We start from the raw sequence: 24451 nt of genomic DNA, 5'->3' as shown, positions 1-24451 counted from the left end.
GACCCATTAGATAGTAAAGAGTTTACAATGTTTGGTGCTCTTTTGTTGATACACTATCGCCAGCAGTAGGAGCACATCGACTGCCCAACACAGCTACTTCCCTTACAGCACCACCCGGGCTCGAACAAGATCAGGATTAGGAAATGCAGAGTTGTGGGTGAGATGATATGGTGGAGGGGGTAGGCACATGCATGGAGGTGGTGCACGAAAGGACTCCGGACATGGTCGGCATAGCCATGGCCACATGCTTCTCTCTCTCCCTAGCCGACATGCGGGGCGAAATAGGACGCATCCTCTCCTCCGGACCCAATTCGAATTTCTCCCTCCTCTTAATCTCATCAATGTCATTAGAGCCACTCCAATGGGGCGACCCATTTCGTCCGCCCGCGTCCGTTTGGGTCGGCGCGGACAAAAGTGCCGGCCCAACGCGCCGACCCAAACGGACCCGCGTCCGTTTTTCGTCCGCGGGCGATCCATTCCAGGCCCATTTTTGAGCCGGATTTGCGTCGGCGCGGACACGAGACGGACGCGCGCGCTCGCCCTCTTTCCTCACCGGGCCCGCTGGTCGGTGGCACATTCGATTCCAGTCCCAACCTGCTATTTCTCGTAGCTTCAATTTCAATTGAGCTGCCTACTTCCGCGAACGCTTGTCCTCCCGATAGGCGGCTCGCTCCCTCCTCCTCGCGTCCCTCTCCGATCTCAATTGCTTGTAGAACTGGCGCTTGTCGACGATGTCCTGCGGGTAGCCTCCACGCCACAGCACCAAGGCTTCCACGTCCTTCTCTGCGATGGCGAGGCGACGCTGCCGCCTCCGGTGGACACGACGATCCTCGTCAGTGAAAAGCCGCGGGAGAGGCGCCAGATCCTGCGCCCGCTGGCTCGACGCGTTGGGAAAATTCATATCCTGACGAGGCCTCAGGAGGCGCCACGCCGCCGCGTCGTGCGCGCGGGCCGCCTCCTCTGCGGTGTCGAAGCTGCCGAGGGCGAGACGTTTCTCGCGAAACCAGATCTAGGCGGAGAAGGCGCTAGAGCGGCGCTCGTGGACTCCGCGAAAATCCGAAGCGCGTAGGCGGCGGATCGACATGGTGGCGCAGAGGCGGCGAGAGTGGGCGGCCGACAGAGTGTGGAGAGAGCGCCTTCTTTTATAACCAGCGCCGGCAGCGGCGCGCGCGAACCTTTCCCGCGCGCTGGACCACCAAAACCACCGCGCGCGAACCTTTCCCGCGTGCTGGAGCGTCAAAATCAGGGCGACGGTAAAATGTTAAACGCGCGCTGTCATGAAAATGGATCAGCCTGTTGGGCGCACTGTCGACCCAAAACTAAAAGAGGGCGGACGGCGGGCGGGCGGCCGACCCAAACGGACAAAAAACGGACAAAAATGCCGTCCGTTTGGGTCGGCCCGTTGGACTTGCTCTTAGGAGCATCCGGACTCAAGGAATATATAGATGATTAGGTAGTCCATAGGTGAGCCCCAAATATATTTTCCCTTAAGAAATACTATTTCTTTTCAATATTTTTTAACAAATCTTTCCAATATTTCAGTTACACATCTTTGAAGTACTGTAACTACTAATGTATTCATAATTAAGATTAAGAAATGGTTGGCTTAAACAGCGGCCAAGTAAATGGAGTAGCAGAGATCGAGACCTAGCTAGCCTAGCTCTACGCAAAAAAATAAAGATCAACATCTAGCAGCAGCGACATGGCCTTGTTTAAAAAAAACAGTAGCAGCAGGCACTCAATCCCATCGAGAATTCCTTTCTCACCACTCAGTTCTTATCTTCCCCACACATCCAACCAGCTAGTCTCTGCCTCCATCTTCCTTTTCCTGCGACATTTGCCCACCACCCAGCGCCACATCTCCACCGGCAGCCGACGCGCACCACCAGGCTTCCTCCCACGACTCCGCCACAGGCCCAGCCAGGCCTCACGTGTGCAGGCCGGACGCCAGCCAGGAGCCCATACACAGTCAGCCGCGCTGCAACAACACCGCCGCCCGTACGCCGCCTACCGCACCAACCACGCCCGAGCAAGCAACTCCCCTCGACCCCGGCTCCCCGTCCGGCAACCGACGCCGTCACGGGCTACCCCCTGCAACTCGAGTCACTGCTCCACTGACCTTCTCCCTCTTCATTCCCTTTCCTAACTCCCTCCGGATCTCTCCCTCACCTCTCACTTCCCAGTATATTTTCTGTACAGGGAGCATCACACCCGTGCCATGAATCTCCGACCCTGATGCCCAAGCTCCCACCGCTGTTCGGTGCCAGATCCGCGCCGCGCCACCTTCTTCGACCGTGTCGGGAGCCGCCGTCGATGCCCATGGCTCTGCTCCGCTTCCCCTCTTCCTTGAGGGTGGCACACGTCGGCGTGGTGGTGGGCACGCAACGGCATGGGGGTTGCCCGGTGGCACATGGCGGCGTTGGGTGGGCCGGTGGCGCATGGTGAGGCGGGGCGTGGTGTGGCATGACAGGAGGTGGAGATGGGATAGGGATTTGTTTGGAGGGGAGTGGGTGGGTTATTTCTTTTTTTCTCTCGTTAGCACCAGTTCGGGTTGACTTATAATAGTAGCGCGGGTTGTATATCCGAAACCACAAGGACCTTTGTGTAAAAAGGACACGACGGTGAATCCGGAGACTAAATCCATGCTTTATTATTAGGGAGAGATATGGATCAATAATATCAACTAATATACATAAGCCAGGCCGTTGTACTTTTTTTTGCTAGAAGAGCATCCTTTTTTTAGCGAAGCTAGTACAACATCTTGGCCCTTTCTGATGCATGCCACTTATGGTCCATCTATACTACTATTATTGTTGAATGCACATTCAGCTCGGTTGGCATATTTGTAGGTCTGGCACAGCAAACAAAATGATATGTCTACGAGTCTTATCAATTAATATAGACTTGTGCTCAAATAAAATTACAAACCAAAAACAAAAAACAATTATTACATGATCTCTAAAACAAATGGTTTGATCTATTACATGAAAAAAACAACACAAAGGTTATTGAACGATGGAAAAAACATTTCACCTATGATTTACCAAGTGGGAATTTAATTCCCTTTTTCCTTCAGGACCTTAACAATGCGGTCCGTCTCAACTTGCTTCGTTTTGAAATCCACCAAATATTTAATGGTTGTCTAGAGTACTGCTTGTGATTGTGTTGTTTGCTTCCTCAACATGTCAACTTCATCTCTAACTGCAGACGTAGAATCTCTTTCTACCACTAGTTTAGCCTATAGAGCATCAGTAGTTGGCAATTTATGATGCACGATTGGACTGGTGCCACTACTGTGGGATGATACAACGTCCATGGGGACCTCGCTCTTTGATCTAGGGCTAACCTATTTTGCCATTAAAGTTCCAATTTTATTCTGAAAAGTTGAAGTTAGAAAACATCTCAACTTGGAGTTATAATAGCAAACCAGTTAAACAAACAAGGAAATAAAGAGTTTCAATTGGATACTGAAAAGTAGTTATTAACATCATTGTAACCGGTTGTTGCAGCAGCAAAGCAGTTAAACAAACAAGTTTTGCAAAAAAGGTACGTGTTGTGGCATTGGAGTTTCTCTTGGATCCTGAAAAGTTGAGTAGCCAGTAATGTGGTTAGAGCAACCGGTTGCAGCATCAAAGCAGTTAAACAAAGAAGTTTTGCAAAAGGAACCTGATGTGGCATTGGAGTTTCTCTTGGATCCTGAAAAGTTGAGTAGTCAGTAACTTGATTAGAGCAACAAGGTATAGCAGCAAACCTGTCACACAAATATATTTTTGAAAATGTACCTGGTGTGCAATTGGACTTCCAATTGGATCCTAAAAACTTGAAGTTGGTAAGATGATTACAACAACAAGTTACAACAGCAAACTAGGTAAACAAGGAAGTTTCTGAAAACATACCTGTTGTGCCAACGTAGTTTCAATTGGATCCTGCAAACTTGAATGTTAGCAATCAATAAATAAAGTTTTGCAAGAGCCATAAGAAAATAACATCACACTAGTAAAACTAGCCAGTGTTGGCAATGTATTTAATTACGCATGAACTAATAAAACTAACAAGTTCTAGGCAACGTATTACATTAACAAGTCAGTACCGTTTACAAGCAACACAGACATATGTAAATTTCTTTGATGTAAACAAAATGATTCCAACACATATATATAAGTTAAAAAAGACGGTGTCCCTCATATAAACAAGACAGTTGTCTATCTATGATCATGCAAACATTACTAGTGCTACAAGTGATAATAGCAAACCATTTAAACAAATAGGTTATTAGAACGTAAATTACACGTGAATTTTGCTGCACCCTAGAAATACATATGACCAGCTATCTACGTGCTTAAGTAGCTATCACTAGTAGAAAAGGGGGCAAAGGTCCAGGCCGGGTCAGCCCATTAGTCCCGGTTCAGTCACGAACCGGAACTAATGTGAGCATTGGTCCCGGTTCGTGCGGTTAAGGCATTAGTCCCGGTTCACCTGAGCCCTTTAGTCCCGGTTTGAGGCACGAACCGACACTAAAGGGTGCGATGCCCTTTAGTCCCGGTTTGTGTCTCAAACCGGGACTAAATATTAGACCTTTAGTCCCGGTTTGAGACACAAACCGGGACTAAAGGTCCCATTTTCAAATTCTACCCCCCCCCCCCCCCCCCCCGTGGATCACCTTCTTTGTTTCGAAAAAATCAAAAGAAAATGATAAAAACTTCAAAAAATAAAATCCTTCGAGAGGTAGTTATATTACTACATCTACTAGTTAGGAAAATTTAAAAACTTAAATTTGGACATGTTTTGCAAAAAATGTAGGGAAAATGTAAAACGACTATAACTTTTGCATACGATGTTGGAAAAAAACGTATAATATATCAAAATGTTCAGAACGAAAATCTGGTTCCGATTTTGATGGCCTATGACCTGTTTGCAAATTGTTAGAATCCTCATATTCTAAAAGGAAAAAAAGTTATCTCAAATTTTAGTTTTTTCAATTTTTGTTAAATTTGGTCAAACTATGGTCAAACTACTTATTCAAGAAGTATTAGTGTTACTAAATAATTATTCAAGAATATTAGTGTTACTAAATAATTATTTCAGTTTTTTGAATTTTAGTCAAATATGGTCAAACTGTGGTCAAACAATGGCCAAACTACTTATTCAAGAAATATTAGTGTTACTAAATAATTATTTCATTTTTTTTGAATTTTGGTCAAATCTGGTCAAACTATGGTCAAACTGTGGTCAAACTATGGTCAAACTAGGGTCAAACTGTGGTCAAACTACTTATTCAAGAAATATTAGTGTTACTAAATAATTATTGTTTTTTAGAACAATAGTTTCAAACTCAGATAGTGAAATGTGTGACTTCATGCTCAAGCTAAATTCCTGAGGGTTAATAGGATTGACATCTTACTATTGTCAGGAAAACAACAAGTGCAGACTTGGAAACGAGGGAGAGTAGAACCCGAAAGTTAAGTGTGCTCAGGCTGGAGTAGTGAGAGGATGGGTGACCGTTTGGGAAGTTAGATGATTTGGAATGATGAGGGGTGATTAGAGATTAAAGGTTAAATTGAGCAGTGATGAGGGGTGATTAGATATTAGAGGTTAAAATAATTCAGAAATTTGAAAAAAAAAATTCAAAAAAAATAAAAAAAATCATAAAATTTCCTTTAGTACCGGTTTGTGTTACCAACCGGGACTAAAGGTGGACCTCCAGGCAGCGGCCACGTGGAGGGCCTTTAGTCCCGGTTCGTATAAGAACCGGGACTAAAGGGGGAGGCATTAGTACCGACCCTTTAGTCCCGGTTCAGGAACCGGGACAAAAGGCCCTTACGAACCGGGACAATAGGCCCGTTTTCTACTAGTGTATTTAAGTTCAGGCAAACAGGTAATTCTTAACAGTAATTATCAAACACATAGATAGGCGCAGTCTATAATAGGATTAACAGGCTATGGCATTATGTAATCAGTAGCAAACTAAATTAAGCCAAGCAACATAATTGAACAATTTTGCAATACGTGGCTAACTGAACTTACGCTAGCTCTTTGTACAGGCACATTGCAACGTCTTTTTCGCTTACAAGGTTCTACGAAGGAGTCCATGACATCAATTGCTTGGATACGCAGTCCCAATACTTCTTTCTTTCCACACTGCATTGGTAAGTTGTATGGTTAATCTGGTAAGATGTTGCATCCTTGATATGTTATATGAGGATGTGTAGTCAGACTAGTTGTAGCCACACACATCACACTGGCTTTTACTGTATATTTCATGCGATTACATTTGGCATATCAAGATCTAAGCAATCTACAATAGGATGAAAAGATTGGCATCCTTCACATTATTGGCGAATAGTTCATAGAAACAAGCAATTCAACCATTCTGTGGGTAAATCAAAAGCGCCAATGGAATATTTTTCACTACCCCAATCATACACGCAAAAAGGGGCGATGCCACCGTTAGGGGCTGGTATGGATGGCCGCCTCGGGTCGCTGGAAAGTGTGCACCTAGTTTGAGTCGTCTAGGTTGGCCTAGGCTAGTTATGTTCGTCCCAATGCACGAGCAGGAAATGTAAAAAATGAAGAAAAATGTTTCAATTTGGATGGGCCAATAACATAAGTGCAAGGCAAGCCCTATAGAAGGCTCGCGGCCCAAACGAGCGCCTCCCATATCGATCGACAGCAGGAAAAATCCCAATTCGTTCCCTCCAGCCTCCACTCTGGTTTTCTCCTAACCTAGCCGCCGCTGGATAGACCAACACAGCACTTCCACGCACCCTTGTTGGAGGGCGGTCGTCGGGCTTCAAGCGAATATAAGGACAAGAAGATGAAGATCCAGCCCTGGGTGTAGCCTGCGTAGGAGGCAGCATGGGCATGGCATCGAGCTTGCGCAAACGGACAGTCGCAGCTTGCAAAAGCAGCATGCGCAATGAGCAGGTACATCACATCCCTGATTATATCTAATTCAACTATTCAGTTTCTGGCCAATAGTTAAACCTGACGGTGTTGTGAAACTGCTTGTATGTAGGGAATCAATGAGAAAATGAAAGCAATTTCTGCTTATTTTATAACTCGCCCAATGAATACTGAACCAACTGAATCTGATGTATATAATCAAGTTTCCGGTGCAAACATAAAAGCTCATGTTGTTCTTGAGCCTGAAGTGTCTGATGTATCTAATCAAGTTTCACTAGTAGAAAAAGGGCCTTTAGTCCCGGTTCATAAGGGCCTTTAGTCCCGGTTTTGGAACCGGGACTAAAGGGTCGGTACTAAAGCCTCCCCCTTTAGTCCCGATTCTTACTGGAACCGGGACTAAAGGCCCTCCACATGGCCGCTGCCTGGAGGTCCACCTTTAGTCCCGGTTGGTAACACCAACCGGTACTAAAGGAAATTTTATGATTTTTTTTGAAAAAATTAGATTTTTTTTAATTTCAAATTTCTGAATTATTTTAACCTCTAATCTCTAATCACCCCTCATTACTACTCAATTAAACCTTTAATCTCTAATCACCCCTCATCATTCCAAATCATCTAACTTCTCGAACGGTCACCCATCCTCTCACTACTCCAGCGTGAGCACGCTTAACTTCCGTGTTCTATTCTCCCTCGTTTCCAAGTCTGCAGTTGTTGTTTTCCTGACAATAGTAAGATGTCAGTCCTATTAACCCTCAGGAATTTAGCTTGAGCATGAAGTCACACATTTCACTTTTTGAGTTTGAAACTATTGTTCTAAAAAACAATAATTATTTAGTAACACTAATATTTCTTGAATAAGTAGTTTGACCACAGTTTGACCCTAGTTTGACCATAGTTTGACCACAGTTTGACCATAGTTTGACCAGATTTGACCAAAATTCAAAAAAAATGAAATAATTATTTAGTAACACTAATATTTCTTGAATAAGTAGTTTGGCCATTGTTTGACCACAGTTTGACCATATTTGACTAAAATTCAAAAAACTGAAATAATTATTTAGTAACACTAATATTCTTGAATAATTATTTAGTAACACTAATACTTCTTGAATAAGTAGTTTGACCAGATTTAACAAAAATTCAAAAAAATTGAAATTTGAGCATAACTTTTTTCCTTTTAGAATTTGAGGATTCTAAAAATTTGCAAACAGGCCATAGGCGGTCAAAATCGGAAGCGGATTTTCGTTCTGAACATTTGGATATATTATACGTTTTTTCCGACATCATATGCAAAAGTTATAGCTGTTTTACATTTTCCCTACATTTTTTGCAAAACATGTCCAAATTTAAGTTTTTAAATTTTCCTAACTAGTAGATGAAGTAATATAACTACCTCTCGAAGGATTTTGTTTTTTGAAGTTTTTATCATTTTCTTTTTATTTTTTCGAAACAAAAAAGGCGATCCACCAGGGGGGTAGAGTTTGAAAATGGGACCTTTAGTCCCGGTTTAAGACACAAACCGGGACTAAAGGGCATTGCACCCTTTAGACCCGGTTTGTGTCTAAAACAGGGACTAAAGGACTAAAGGTCTAATCTTTAGTCCCGGTTTGAGACACCAACCGGGACTAAAGGGCATCGCACCCTTTAGTCCTGGTTCGTGCCACAAACCGGGACTAAAGGGCTCAGGTGAACTGGGACTAATGCCTTAGCCGCACGAACCGGGACCAATGCTCACATTAGTCCCGGTTCGTGACTGAACGTGGACTAATGGGTTGACCTGGCCTAGACCTTTGCCCCCTTTTCTACTAGTGTTTCCTAATGAATAGACTGCTGATGAAGGATTTGATGCAAACATTTTACATGCTCCAGGTGATGAACATATAGTGTCTAATGAGGGATCTAATGCAAGCATTTTGCAAGCTCCCATTGAAGGATTTAGTGTCTAATGATGATCTGCTATGTTGAGAGAGACATAGAGATTTGCAGGCATTGATGACAAGCAAATTATAGTACATTATCATGGCTTCAGGAAACGTCGAGGCCATCTACCAAAATGTCCCCGTATCATGAAAACATAGCCTAATTACTTTTCTAATCTATTGTTTGAAACTATTGGCATGCTTATGCAGGATAGATATATTGATATGCAGTTTGCGCACTGGTTATAGCTAGGTGCAATTACACTTCGATATTTTCAGGCAGAGAACAAATAATTCAAGCAGGTACAGACCATGTTAGTACTCCTTGTACACCATGTTGCATTTTGTGTTTTTTGGTGCTTGCATCATTTAGTGTTTTATAATCTGAAATACTTTGGATCATTAGGTGGTTTTCAAAGTGCATGTAGCTTCACATTTCTCAAGTTATGTTGATTTCTGGAGTGCAAGTGCCTTCGTATTTTTTAAGTTAAATGTTCGCCCCTCGTAACTTGAATTTGTGGATCCGCCAATTCACACAAATCATACACGTCGCAGGCCAGTACAAATTAAATGAAATGCAGGGACTTATGCTAGCTCATTGTACAGGCTCACTTCAGCTCTCCTTGCACTTGGGATGTTCCATGTACAAGTCCATGTTACCACTTGCTTGGATGTGCATGCCTTGTGCTCCTTGCATCCCCCTATCCATTTTTGACACGACGCATGGTTGATATAATAAGAGGAATCGACCTTGTTGTTGTACCGGAGGACATATACTTACAAGGTTATATGGGTGTGCAGGATGTGTACCAGATCCCGTAGAGCCATCATGCTTTGCTAAAAAATGGTTTTGCTTGTTCGAGATGATATCTCCAGAAGAAACAAGAGTTAAAGTCAGAGTTGCATAGGCGTCTAAGCTAAGAGAGCACTTAAAGGATAGCCAAACATCGTCGGAATGGTGCACAAAGGAGTGATGTGTGGATACCTAGTTCGGGCTGGCGTTTGGGCATGCTCGCCTAGCTAGACTGCGGGTCACTTCAGAGCCATTGAGGGTGATGCGCTGGCGTTGGCTGGCCACGCACGGATGCTGAACTTGAGTGGCAGTGGAGCGCTATGATGCAGTGAACGAGACCGCTGGTGAAGCCCCAACGACCTCGAGGGTGGAGGTGTGACGATGTGCTCGGTGATGTAGTCCCGGTGAGGTGGGAGACGGCGTCGGTGAAGCGCACCTGATGCGGTGGAAGTCGATGCCTGTGAGGCACGTCGGTTGCAGCGGCCGACATTGTCGGTGGACCACCCGGTGCGGCGGACGAGGGCGTAGATGAGGTATCTCCGGTGCGTTGGTGAAGCGCGACCGTCGTCTTCATCATTGTCGTCTGGTACAGAGGTGGGGAAAGAGACGAGACGAGGGGCAATTCGAACTTTGCTTGGGTTGGCGGTGAATTAGGGATTGAGCAATCTAGGAGCGGAAGGGGACGGTGGAGATGGGAGATTTTGCTGGGCTAGAATTGGGGCGGCCAAATATTTCAATCTGAAACGTGGAAGCGCGAACTTATTTTTTTGTCGTTCTTTTTTCCAGTGGGAGGGGGGTGGGTGGCTGGGTCCTAAGCATCCATACGACACACGCGACCACCAGGACACGACGGCGGTCTGCCTGGTGCGCCTACATTTGAGAGTGCAAATGAATCTTCTTTCATTTGCAAACGAATTCGTATGTATTACCATGCCTGTGTTTCCGTTGCAAATAATTAGTCATTTGAAATGAGATACTATACATTAATTAATGAGGAGTTATTTGAAAAAAATATCGAAGCGTTAACCACGCTAACATGGATTAGAGTGTGTGTCACATAATTAGTTATTTGAATTAGAGTGTGTGTCACATAGCAATCTCCAATTCTAACGTGGATTTCACATTTCACGGTATCCATGTTGTTTTTAATACAAATTCATAAGTATATGATGAACACCATGGTAGTGAGAAATCTTTGGATGGATTCAAATATATGACCAACAAAATAGCACAACAATCGAGTCCATGTCAACTTTTCCAAACCTAATTTGGCACGAATTCAAAATAATTACCCATATGGATGGTCCTCAGTTCAAATCTTACAATGTACACTGAATTGAAACATCGATATTAAGTCACATACTATCTACATTCAAATGTTGTTTTTAGCCCCCCCCTCCTCTGCACACACGCTACATACTTCCTGTATCGGTCAATCTTCCTCTCCAAACCACCTTAGGAAGCTATCAATTTCCGACACATGTTCATTCTTTCTCTCCATGTTTCGATCTCTAACTCTCTCAACTACACAACCCCTGTCGGTGTCAAAACCGGCGGATCTCGGGTAGGGGGTCCCAAACTGTGCGTCTAGGCCGGATGGTAACAGGAGGCAGGGAACACTTTGTTTTACCCAGGTTCGGGCCCTCTCGATGGAGGTAATACCCTACTCCTGCTTGATTAATATTGATGATATGGGTAGTACAAGAGTAGATCTACCACGAGATCAAGGAGGCTAAACCCTAGAAGCTAGCCTATGGTATGATTGTTGTGTATGGATTTGATTGCCTACGGACTACAACCCTTTGATTTATATAGACACCGGATAGGGTTAGGGTTACATGGAGTCGGTTACAATGGTAGGAGATCTTGAATATCCGCATCGCCAAGCTTGCCTTCCACGCCAAGGAAAGTCCCATCCGGACACAGGACGAAGTCTTCAATCTTGTATCTTCATAGTCCAGGAGTCCGGCCGAAGGTATAGTCCGGCTACACGAACACCCCCTAATCCAGGACTCCCTCAGTAGCCCCTGAACCAGGCTTCAATGACGACGAGTCTGGCACGCAAATTGTCTTCGGCATTGCAAGGCGGGTTCCTCCTCCAAGTCCTTCATAGAAGATTGTAAAGACCAAGTGTAGTGTCCGGTTCTGCAAAATAAGTTTCCACATATTGCCATAGAGAGAATAATATTAGCACAAATCAAATCTGCCGACGTATTCTGCAGTGCGCCATCACACTACAGCCAAGTCCTTTACTCGAATCGTTTTTACTTTTCCACCTCAGCATGTTCTGCGAGGCGGCTTCCTTGGCACGTCTTGTCAAAGCAGAGATCGTGTGCCCTTTTTACGGGATTCTCATCAATACGGACATGGATAACCCAACCGCGCCATTGATTACGGCGCTTGGAGATAAGCGAGTTTTACCAGGCTGGTGGGGACACGTAGTTGCGTCCTCCCATATAAGGGGATAAGAATCCACCCTTTCACCAACGCCTTCTTCCTCCTTTGCCTATCCATTTTCCGCGCACTCGAGCTCCAGCGCCCAAGTCCGCACTTCCCAGCTCTAACGCCGGAATGTATCCGAGCTCCAATGCCGGACTATGTATCCCAGCTCCAACGCCGGACTATGTATCCGAGCTCCAACGCCGGACTGTATCCGAAGTTTTGAAGGAGTTTAGCCGAGCTTAATGCCGGAAATGCCCTCTATGGAGCCAGCCACTAGGGCCCGAGCTTTATGCCGGGCTGCTTCCGAGGTGGTGCACCACCCCGAATGTGGGCCAATTTTTGTGAATATTTTTTATTGATGCAATTTATTCTCTGCCGAGATATATAGCCAGTAGCCCTCACGGTGTGCATCGGTCTAAAACCCGAGATGCACCCGAAGGATGACGTAAGACCGCTGAATCCAGTAGCCCCTGAGACTCAGGTTGATTTGCAAAATCAGCCTGAGGATCAAGTCCAAGCTCGGCAGAATACTTCGGGACACTAAAAGCGACATGCTCAGTCCTCGAGACTCAGGTTGGGTGCGGCCGACCAACCTGAGGATCAAAATCTCCTCGGAAACTATATTGCACATAAAATTTTCTGCATTGGACAAGCAATGCAGTAGCCCCCGAGACACTGGTCCGGTGGCAACACCAGCTCAGGGGATCGATGTGCCCCTTTAATATTTGTAAATAATAAGCCCGAAGCCCAGTAGCCCCCGAGCCTTAATGCGGGCACGGGTGGCCGAATTAAGGATCAATATCCATAGTAAAATCACAAATTATGTGTAATGACTCTATGTATCCAAGTACTTTACGTCATTAATGCTCAGATCCGCATTGTACAAAACTTTGTTGACCGACCATCGACTTCCACCTCCTCGGCCAGTAGCCGAGGAGTGTTTGTCCTACTTTATAAATCCTTTATGAGGGCAAAGATTTACAACAAATAAGGCAATCTGGCCATACGGTTTTATAAACAAAGGTACGCAGAGAGATATGTTATATTACTATTTAATAGTAGAAATGTCTTCCAAAGAAAATAGTCCCGCTATCGGTTCCTTTCTTTGGGTTGTCGTGCTAAGCATGATCATTAAACCTCAGCTCTAATGTAAGAGCAAAATATCGAGGATTTAGTTTGGGACGCCAGTTAATAGCCCCCGGTAGTGTTCGGCGACAGTCGGGGTCAAGTCGTAAACACTTCGGCCAATGTTATGAACGGCCTGTTATTTAACATAGTCATCAGATCGCTGACCAGTTTACGCTTATTGTGACAGTCAGTTTTCGGCTTTCTCCACTGAGGTGCTTAACCATGTGAGCTGGAAGCACAATCGCAGTGGTTCTCCCTTTGCACGCCTAGCCGAACAAAACGGAACGTAGGAAGCAAGTGCAGGAGCCGGGCAACCCAACTATTGACCGAAGACACAATTCGAAACCGATGCATATATAGCAATATCTGAGAATGTTCTTGCCGAATCCCTAAAAGGTGTCCGGCGTTGCACTGCGAGACTAATGCTGGAAAAGCACAAAGAGTTTAAAAGTGCCAAAAAGCTTGGAAAACCAAGAAACGTCAGTAAAAACATGATGTCCGAACAATATCAAGTGTTCGGTGCCAATCCAAAAATTGGTCTTAGAAAAAGGAAGTGCTTCTGTCGTGCTTTAACATGATACATCCTATCTCAAGACTTCGAGCGGGTCAGCCTACGGATTCAACCTCCTATCCCGAGGGCAGAGGACTTCTCATCAGGCCAGTTTAGCAAACTAAACTCTAGCGGCTTTGAGAGAGAAATTAGGCTCTCCGGCTAGTGACCTCACACTCGTGTCGGAAAAAGGAGTGATAAATAATAATAATAATAATAATAATAATAAAACTTTGCAACGACTAAGAAGAAGAACACTTATTAGAAAGCGGCTCAAATAAACTTAAGAGCCCCCAAGTGACTTGGGTAGAAGAATGATTGCATGTACCGAAGTACTTATATCATATCTATGTTCAACCAAACTTTAAACGCGTCTTAGCCGACCGTCAGCTTCTCCCTCTTCGGTCAAGGACCAAAAAGTGTTATTTACTCCATCGGTCGAGAATATCGACGGTGTTTCCAATAACCAGGCAATCAGGCCATAAGGTTGTAACAGACAAAGCGTGCTCAGGGAACTTATGCTATATTACCGTGAAGTGTAAGAAGCATCTTCGAAGAAATAGTACCCCCACCGATACCTTTCTTCGGTGCTCATTGTTATTATGAGACTTGTGCAATAGATTTTTTATACTCATGAGTTCCGTTGTGTGCTGACCATCATTGAATAACTATATGAGCGCTAGCTTTCGGCTTCACCCAGTCTGAGGTCCGGCTCGGGAGACCTGATCGTGACAATCGCAGAGGTGCTCCCTTTACTCCCTAGCCGAACAATCGGGAACGTAGGGGTAAACACAGGAGCGAGGCAACCCAGCTTGCAAATCGCTTAAGTCAATATGGTGCATATTGTGGCGTAATACACGAGCAAGGAACGAAGCCGTACAAGTATAATCATATGCAACAGGAAAAGCTTCATAAAGGAAGCCCCCAAATAAACGGGGTATTTGAATTTATGCGTCACAAACAAAGTTTGGACAAGAAAATTTTTTAGAAGCAACTTTTTTCCAAAGAAGTATAATGCTTGGTCGAACCGAACGCAAGTTAGAAATTAAAGCTTTGAGCATGAAAGCGACTTAGCTGGTTAATGTGTTCGGTATCGATGACGCGGTCCGAGCTTGATGCGGGGCAAGGTTCCATCCCCCAAGCCGGTCCCGAGGTGGCGGCGCGGAGAGCTCGACACGCCGAAGTGGTGACATAGCACGGTCAATGCAGACCGGCAGAGTGACGCCGAAGTCCCCGGATCATTTTCCTGTGCACAAAAAGTAGTGCAAACCGGAGATAGTAGTAATAATGATAATTTAAAAAAAAATTGTTGCATAATAAATAATTTATGCAAAGTGAGTAATAAAAGAAATATGGCCTGGCGCCGAAGTCAATGTCGATGCAGGGCGTCGGCGTGATGCGGTAAAGGCATGGCAAAGCCTGAATTCGCAGGTCGGTCCGAGCTCCGGATGCGGCGTTCGCCGGACTATGTATGGAAATTGACCGAACCACCATGCGACTGTCGTTAATACGGCCACCATTTGATGGACCTGTGTACATATGATGGACAAACCAGAGTAATAATTCCTTGGGAAAAATGAACCCAAACAAGCAAAAAATACTAGGATTGATAGCACTTGGTTTATTCGTCGTAGCCATCCGAAGGAAGGTGATTCCCAAAATTGGGACTCGATCTGCACACCCATTGTCCGATCAGCGCTAAAACGACAGCATGGCAATGCTGGTAAAGGTTGGCTCGCCGAGGCAAAGCCCTCGGCCCAGCTAACGTGACGGAGCTGGTCGGCTAGTGACGCCGAAGTGTCCGGAGTAGGTTGATGAAGAGATGGCGAAGCCCCCGGTCCAGCCGAGATGTCGAAGCCTCGATGTCAGCCGATGAGTCGAAGTAGGTCGGCGTGATGGACACCAGCTTGAAGAAGCAATAGTGCGGCCCTGTCGATGCAGGTCGTGACGTGGTCGATGCCGGCTTGATGAAGCGACCGTGCGGCGATGCCGGTATGCCCGCTCCGTGTAATCCGTGGGGCGGCGATGTTGGTGATGATTTATCCTTCGCGGTGCCGGGCTCTTGTTCGGCTTGCCGAGATGATGATCCAAAGAAGTTGAGCTCGGCTCAACAAAGTGACGCCGTGTCTAGCGTAGGTCGGCAGCCGTGGAGTAATATTGCCGGACTGGTTTGACACCAGCATGATATTGAAGATCATGTTCAAAAGATCTTACAGTTAGTGGGATGTGTTCGGGAACAAAACACAATACCCCATACAAAACTTCCTTCAAAAGGGATGTCCGAAATCCTGTTCATAAAAAAAATGAACTCGGGTCGGATTCGTTTTCGCGCAGAAAACAGATCCGAAAAGTGATGCACTAATCGGAAGGTTCCCGGAGTTTGGACGGTCGGATCGAGCCGAAATTTTGAGAGGTGGTAGATATGGGAATTCCACAGACGATCAACAGTTGGATCTTCCAAAGGACATCCAAGCTAGAAGCTGGACACCACGCCCTAAACTCATCCAAATTCCCGTCCAGATTTGATAGGGCTCCGGTAAATCGTAGATTGCCAGAGATTCCTCCATCGGAACTCAACGAAATTTTCCAGGGTTGTTGTAGACTCAATTCCGCACAATTCCACCAAAGCGATCGTCAAAGCGATACTCGAGGAGGTGGTGGTGGCAGATACGGGTTCGCTGTCCAGAAAAATAGCACGGTCGCTTGAGGGCAATGTTGACGTTGAGCCCCCGAGCTCCATAGATGATTCCTCCGTGATCTTAATAGAGATCGGAGTTGATGTTTGATGAAGGCCCTCGTCCGGACAAGGTGATCGGAACATAGGGTGCAATTCTTGGTCGAACCAAGGTGACCAGTAGAGCTGGTGACGAAGATGCCGAAGTCGCAGTTGATCTGCAGGCGTGCCATCGATCCTTTTGTCGATCACACAGCGGAACCCTCAATGAAAGCATCAATGTCGGTGTCAAAACTGGCGGATCTCGGGTAGGGGGTCCCGAACTGTGTGTCTAGGCCGGATGGTAACAGGAGGCAGGGAACACTTTGTTTTATCCAGGTTCGGGCCCTCTCGATGGAGGTAATACCCTACTCCTGCTTGATTAATATTGATGATATGGGTAGTACAAGAGTAGATCTACCATGAGATCAAGGAGGCTAAACCCTAGAAGCTAGCCTATGGTATGATTGTTGTGTATGGAGTTGACTGCCTACGGACTACAACCCTCCGGTTTATATAGACACCGGATAGGGTTAGGGTTACATGGAGTCGGTTACAATGGTAGGAGATCTTGAATATCCGCATCGCCAAGCTTGCCTTCCACGTCAAGGAAAGTCCCATCCGGACACGGGACAAAGTCTTCAATCTTGTATCTTCATAGTCCAGGAGTCTGGCCAAAGGTATAGTCCGGCTACCCGAACACCCCCTAATCCAGGACTCCCTCAATCCCCCTTTTTCCAATTTGTTACCAAATGTATTTACCTCACACACTAGCCATTGCACCTCATGCCGAGCTCTCCCTCTCTCTCGCTCCCTCCCACCCTCTCTCGCTAGATACATGCATTGCCTATCTAGCCCCCCAACCTCTCGTGCGCACGCATGCACGTTGTCTCTCTAGGTCACTACCTCGAGACTGTCTCACTCTTTCTTCCGCAGGGTGGGCCACACTCGCTCAATCTCTCTCTCTTTGTCTGAGTCTCGATTAAACTCGTTTTCTTTCACACACAAATGATATATCTCCCTATTTGGGCCTCGATCGACACACTCTATACTCTCTCACGTAGATTGTCTATCTAGGTTAGTCCATCCATGCCGCCACCACTCTTTCGACCTCCTGGCGGGCCATGCTCGCTCAATCTCTCTCTCTCTCGCTCCCTCCCTCCCTCTCTCTCTCTCTCTGTATGTCTCGATTGACCTCGCTCTTTCTCGGACACAAACGATATATCTTCATGTTTGAGCCCAAATCGAGATATTCATATTGTATACTCTCTCATGCACATTGTCTATCTAGGTCACTCTCTCCAACCCATGTCACTCTTTCAATCGCACGACGACCCACACACTCAATCTCTCTCCCTTTATATATGTAATCGATTGGCCATGCTTCCTCCAATGCACAAAATATATCTACATGTCTATGGCTGGATCATCTCTCAAGCTCTATCATACAGCCCTCACCCTTCCCAAAAGCTCAATCCGACAATATCTCTCCAGAGCATTTATATCTTTTCAATGAATGCTGGACCACACTCACTTTGTCTCTCTATCTATATGTCTCTCGATTAACCTCGCTTTCTCACGGCGTATCTTCCACACATTGAAGCTACCTCTCCATCCCTCGCAAAGTCGGAGCTATTGACATTGCGAGGGGGACTCCAACCTTGGATTAATTTGTGTAGGCTTTTATTCCGGTGGGTTTAGATTATACTTTTGTAGCATTCAGCCCACAACTACTCTGAATACCGTTGCAACCCCCTCACCTCCCCCAATTGATTTCCATCTCGATCGGTCATCGCTCTCTCACACGTACTTTCTCGCCTTCAACGTCACACCATGGTATTATTGCAAAATACTCTGTTGTTCTCTTTAGTTATTACAAATAATCTACAAAACTACACACCAGTAGTCTACCTGGAATGAAACAAATTTGGACCCATATACAAATTAAAAAATAAAGGATGCAGACCGAACATGTGACCAGGGCCTTCAAGCCGCACATCAATAGGCAACATACATAGAACATCAATGTTTGTTGTACCCCCTTTGTTCATATAATGTTTTTATATTACCACAACCTATTTAATGGATAACATGTAATATTATTTTTAGTACATTAGTGGGACCGGATCGTTAGCACGTAGTACTATTCGCCTTCACTTATTGGTGGGTTCCATGTGTGCTCTCTCTCTCTCCTCCCCTTCTGCGTGTAGATGCACGGGCAAACACAAAGAAATCACGGGCGATGTTGCCGTTGACCATATCTGGACGCGTTCACAAGTTACGGCACCAGTTTCACATACTAGCAGTACTATTCAATATGTACGTGCAATGCACGTTAATTTGGAAGTATATTAAGTGCATGTGGTTATTAAGTAGGATATTATTTGCATGTTATTATCTGATTAGCTCTATTTATGGCATGAAATTAACTGCATGCTAAACATGTTGAGCACTCGACATTGAAGCAGTCTAGTTCGTTGGATGAGAAGGAATACATGTGGCTTGATGGCGTTTTATATTTAATTTGATACGGCTCTAGAAGAACATTCAATCGATCAAACCATAGATTTCATTCAGTCTGACTCTAGCTTTACATTCATAAAATAAACAGAAATGATAAATGTTCGGATTTTAAGCATGGCAATCCGAACGTTTTTCATGGCAAATTTAGATTACGCGGAGGCAGTGGGGGCGTCTTGCGGTGGGAAGTGGCTCCTCTGCCATGCTCTGTGTGTCATCGGGCCACTGACCAATGGCGACAACGGTGTCTTGCACCGTTGTTAGCGTACTCCTAGACGTTGGCCCTAGCATCAAGGAAGGCCACAATGTTTTGGACTTCGGTCTCCAGAAGTAGGTCAACTGGCAGGAGGAGGCGACTAGCGTTGGTGCAAGGAAACGGTCGACGGCTGCCATCCATGCCACTAAGGGGGGCACTGGCACCCGCGCGGGGAAAAGCGTTGGCAGTGGCGCTGTTGGTGTCAAAACCGGCAGATCTCGGGTAGGGGGTCCTGAAATGTGCGTCTAAGGCGGATGGTAACAGGAGGTAGGGAACACGATGTTTTATCCAGGTTCGGGCCCTCTTGATGGAGGTAAACCCTACGTCCTGCTTGATTTATTTTTGATGATATGATTATTACAAGAGTTGATCTACCACGAGATCGGAGAGGCTAAACCCTAGAAGCTAGCCTATGGTATGATTGTATGTTGTCCTACGGACTAAAACCCTCCGGTTTATATAGGCACCAGAGGGGGCTAGGGTTACACAAGGTCGGTTACAAAGGAGGAGATATACATATCCGTATTGCCTAGCTTGCCTTCCACGCCAAGTAGAGTCCCATCCGGACACGAGACGAAGTCTTCAATCTTGTATCTTCATAGTCCAACAGTCCGGCCAAAGGATATAGCCCGGCTGTCCGGAAACCCCCTAATTCGGGACTCCCTCAGTAGCCCCTGAAACAGGCTTCAATGACAATGTGTCCGGCGCGCAGTGTTGTCTTCGGCATTGCAAGGCGGGTTCCTCCTCCGAATACACCATAGAAGAATTTGAATACAAGGATAGTGTCCGACCCTGCAAAATAAGTTCCACATACCACCGTAGAGAGAATAATATTTCCACAGATCTAATCTGCTGACATGTTTTGGCAACATGACATTATGCCACGGCCCGGTGATTACTCGAACCGTTTCCTTTAACTAGCCCCGCACATAACACGAGGCAGTTTCTTGACACATCTTGTCAAAGCAGAGATCGTGTTCCCCTTATTAAGGGATTCTCATCAATACGGACATGGGTAACCCAACCGCGCCATCGATTATGGCACTTGGGGGATAAGCCAGTTTTACCAGGCTAGTGGGGATGCATAGTTTCGTCCGCCCATATAAACGGATAAGGATTCACCTTTTAATCCACGCCTTCTTCCTCCTTTGCTCATCCATTTTCGCACACTCGAGCTCCAGCGCCCAAGTCCGCACTTCCCACCTCAACCCTGTCCGACCATGTCCGGAGCGGGAGGTAGGTGGATGGTCTCCTCCGTCATGGAGGGACACATCAAGAAGTTGAGGAGAGCCGGATACCTTCCCGACAACATCGCGCACCAACTCCCAGATGAGGGGCAGCTCATCCCCACCCCCAGGCCCCATGAGAGGGTAGTGTTCCTTACCCATTTCCTCCGCAGACTGGGATTCCCTCTCCACCCATTCGTCCGGGGGCTCATGTTCTACTACGGCCTGGATTTCCAAGATCTAGTCCCGAACTTCATCCTCAACATCTCGGCGTTTATCGTCGTGTGCGAGGCCTTCCTCCGCATCAAGCCCCACTTCGGCTTATGGCTGAAGACCATCAATGTCAAGCCGAAGGTAGTGAGCGGCCGCCAGGCGGAGTGCGGAGGCGCCATGGTGGGGAAGATGCCCAACGTCACATGGCTCGATGGTTCCTTCGTGGAGACCATAAAGGGTTGGCAATCGGGGTGGTTCTATATCACCGAGCCGCGTGACCCCGAATGGGTAGCGGCCCCGAGTTCTGATCTGGCATCCCCACGCGGCTCACCTCCTGGCAAGAGAAGGGCCTGTCCTGGGGTAGTTCGGGAGAGTTGACCGGACTCCAAACATGTATCCAAAACATGGTGAGCAAGAAGCTCAAACTCGTCAACGTAGTCCAGGTCATGCTAATCCGCCGGATCCTCCCGTGTCAACGACGGGCTTTCAAATTGTGGGAGTTCGACCCGGCCCAGCACCAAACTCTGAACAGGCTCTTCGACACAACACACGAGGATGCCTGGAAGGTGCTATTCAAGGGTGCCGAGGTTCCCCCTCCCACTACCGAGGATCGCGGATTCTGCGCGAAGCGCCAATCCAGTGTGGTAAGCTGTTTTTACCTCTTACAGGATACTCGTTTTTCATAGTTTGACTCTATGCGGGATCTAAGCTCCCGTACCTTTGACAGGACTGGGTGGAGACGTCGGGGCAAATTAACTGTCCGGACCCTTTGCCCGAAGACACTGCGGACGGTCTCCTGACGGAGATGCTGACTTCGGCTCCTTACAAGGTGCCGAAGAAGACCAAGAAGGCCAAGGGAACCCGAAAGAGTTCCCAATGCCAGGTGTTATCGGACTCATCGTCCGATAACTCCATGACGCACTCCTCCCCCGAAGACGAGGAGGAAGAAGAAGATGCTCCCCTCCAGTCAGGGGAGACAAGAAAAGGAAGGCCGCCCCAACCGGGGGGGGGGGGGCGAAGGGTCCAAGAAGGGAAGGACTCTCCTTCCGGACTACACCACCGCCGCCAAAGGCGAAGACGAGTGGCTGCTCAGGGCCAAGCCCCTGGCGAAGTCGTAAGTATTCGGATGCCGGAATAACTCATAGCATACTTTTGTCGCACTGCTTCTCCTAACGCCAAATTTTAATTATGCAGACCGCCACGAGGCCATATCGACGTATCTTCGGATGGCTCCCTGGGCTCGTCGGATATGGACAGTGATCCACTTCTGACCGCCACCTCCCCTTGCCCTACAGACAACGCCGAGGTATTGTCTCAAGAGGTGCCAGGTCGAGGGGAGACAGTCCTGGAGGCGCCTCAAGGCGACCTTCCAGATTCCGGGAGCAGAGGGAGCAAGGCTCCAGAGGGCTCCGAGTTCGTCCCTCAGCCGAACACCGCGCCGGAACCCCCAGTGGTTCCGGACTCGGGCAGGCGGCCTCCTTCCAAAAGGGGAAAATGCATGTTCCGGTGACCTCTGTCCATCCAGAGGCACCAGACAATCTGCTGGGAGCGCTTCACAGCGCTTCCATCGACGAAGAGCACCGCACTATTATGAGTGCGGTGGTCCAGAAGGTTCAGTCCGCCAAGAGCGGACTAACTGAAGCCTGTGCCAGCATTCTAATAGGCTTTGAGGTAAGTTTTTGAAATATAGGAAAAATATTACCGCATAGATAGTGGCCCCTGATGCTCTGTTTGGTGTTCACAAAGAAAAGCCGAACAGAGGATCAAACAATATCGCAGGAGTCTAATATAAGTATGTCTATATGCGTATGCAGGCTTCGCTGCTGGCCTCCGCCGCACTGACTGCGGAGGTGGCCACACTAAAGCAGGACCTTAAAGGGTCCAAGGACGAGCTCAGCCTTACCAAGAGGCAGCTCGAGGAGAACAAACGTAAGTAGTACCTAGTCTATGGATATGTATAAAAAGAATGCGATTGCAAAATGACAGGATCATCGTAAATTTGCCAGGGGCCATGACCGAGGTGGAAACCCTGAAGAAAGCGCTCTCCGAGGCCGAAAACAAAGCGGCCAAGGAGCGCACCGAGCGGGAAAGGCAGGAGGCTCGGGTGGGCGAGGTGCAGCAAGAGCTCCACGCTCTTGTGACAAAGCACGACGTGTTGGAGCTTGACTTGAAGATGCGAGAGTCCGAGCTTGCCGCGGCCCTCGAGAGCACAAGGAATGCCAAGGCCGAAGCCCCTAAGGCCCTCCGGGAGATTGATGCGATGAAGAATATAGCGGCAGGTAAGGCATTCTATATGCAAAGCAAGCACGTGAAAGTAAATTACTTGTTACTTACCCGAATCCGGAGCTCTCCAGGAGCATTCGCAGATTTGCCCCGCAGCGTGTCGGATGCCGCAATGTTTTACCAGGCCGAGGAGGGAAGCTCAACGGAGAAGTTGTTCTGGGCCCAATATATTGGGACCGAACACCTGATGCTTTTGAGCGACCAGCTAAAGCAGCTGGTCGAGCTACACAAGGCAGCCGAACAGGCCATGAAGGGCTTTATAGTCCGGCTATGGCCTGACGACGCCCTTTCGAACAGCTCCTTCGGTCTGGTGAGGCGGCTTGTGGATGCCTGCCCATGGCTGGAAGTCGTCAAGCGGTCCGTCTGCATCGAAGGTGTAGGCCGGGCTTTCGCCCGTGTGAAGGTGCAATGGGCCAAGCTAGATGCCGTGAAGCTGATCAAGGAAGGGCCACCGGAGGGCAAGGAGCATCGCCACCCCGAGATGTACTATGAGGGTGTCCTGAAGGGTGCTCGTCTCGTCGTGGACGAGTGTACGAAAGATATAATATTCGAGCAAACTCGCTCGTGCAATCGTGCATTTATGAAAACTTGTTCACATGCGCTATGCAATGCTTGTTTGAATTTAAAATATTACCTTCTGTTCTACTGTTTATCAAATCTGAGAGATGGCTAGTCGTCGGCTTCTGCCCCCATGCCACGAGTGCTGGGGTGTTCGGGATAAACCTGAGCACTCTTGTTCCCATTGTTGGGTCCTTCGAGGGAGGTGCTCAGCACAACGAACAAGGCAATTGGACTATAATGCGTTATCACTCTCACTTAGCCATAGAATTCTATAATTTTAAATTTTGGCGAAGCCCCTAGTATTCGGAAGGCTGAATTCAGGGCACGATACACGCCTTAAGCCGGACAGGGCCGACTCCTCGCTCTAAGTAGCATAAGTCTTTAGGGACTCGAAAACCTCTCGAACAGCGACCAGTCTCTCGCCTTATCATGACAGTCAGTTTTAGCTTTCTCTACTGAGGTGCTTAGCCCAGCTGAACCGGGGCACAATCGCAGTAGTTCTCCCAGTGCTACCTTAGCCGATATAGCAGAATGTAAGTTACCAAAACATGGGAGCCGGGAAAACCCAACTATTGACCAAAGACATGATTCGGAGCTGATGCATATAATGCTATAAGTTCGGGGTGCTGCACTTGTGAAAGTGTTCAGACTTCTCACACCATATTGGTCGTATTGGCCGTACCAAAGTGTACGGTTGCAAGGTGTCATTAATGAACATATATATATATATAAGGAGAATGCAATAATAGTCTTAATGCTATGCATTATTTATTCAAAAAGGTGCGTTAAAGCAGAATGATACAAGTAGTGCGATAAGAGAAAAGCAGGACTGTTTGACATGTCCCTTCCAAGGGCAAGCTGAGGAATAGTATTAAAGCAAATATTTCACTCGTTATCGTAATCCACCTAGGAGTTCCGTGGTGTGACGTAGCTTTCTGCCTCCT

At 46.9% G+C, this 24451-nt stretch overlaps 1 long non-coding RNA gene across 1 annotated transcript; it reads left to right on the top strand.

Annotated features, from left to right (window-relative positions):
* Positions 1-1738: 1738 nt before the first annotated feature.
* LOC125523642 lies at positions 1739-2751 on the top strand. The gene is made up of 2 exons (XR_007290332.1): positions 1739-2102; positions 2200-2751. It is a non-coding gene; the product is annotated as an uncharacterized LOC125523642 (long non-coding RNA).
* The last annotated feature ends 21700 nt before the right edge of the window (positions 2752-24451 follow it).

Source organism: Triticum urartu, chromosome 7, assembly GCF_003073215.2.
Source record: "Triticum urartu cultivar G1812 chromosome 7, Tu2.1, whole genome shotgun sequence".
Classification (NCBI taxonomy): Eukaryota; Viridiplantae; Streptophyta; class Magnoliopsida; order Poales; family Poaceae; genus Triticum; species Triticum urartu.
Note: the sequence above shows the minus strand (reverse complement) of the source record. Positions and strands in the feature narration are given on the sequence as shown.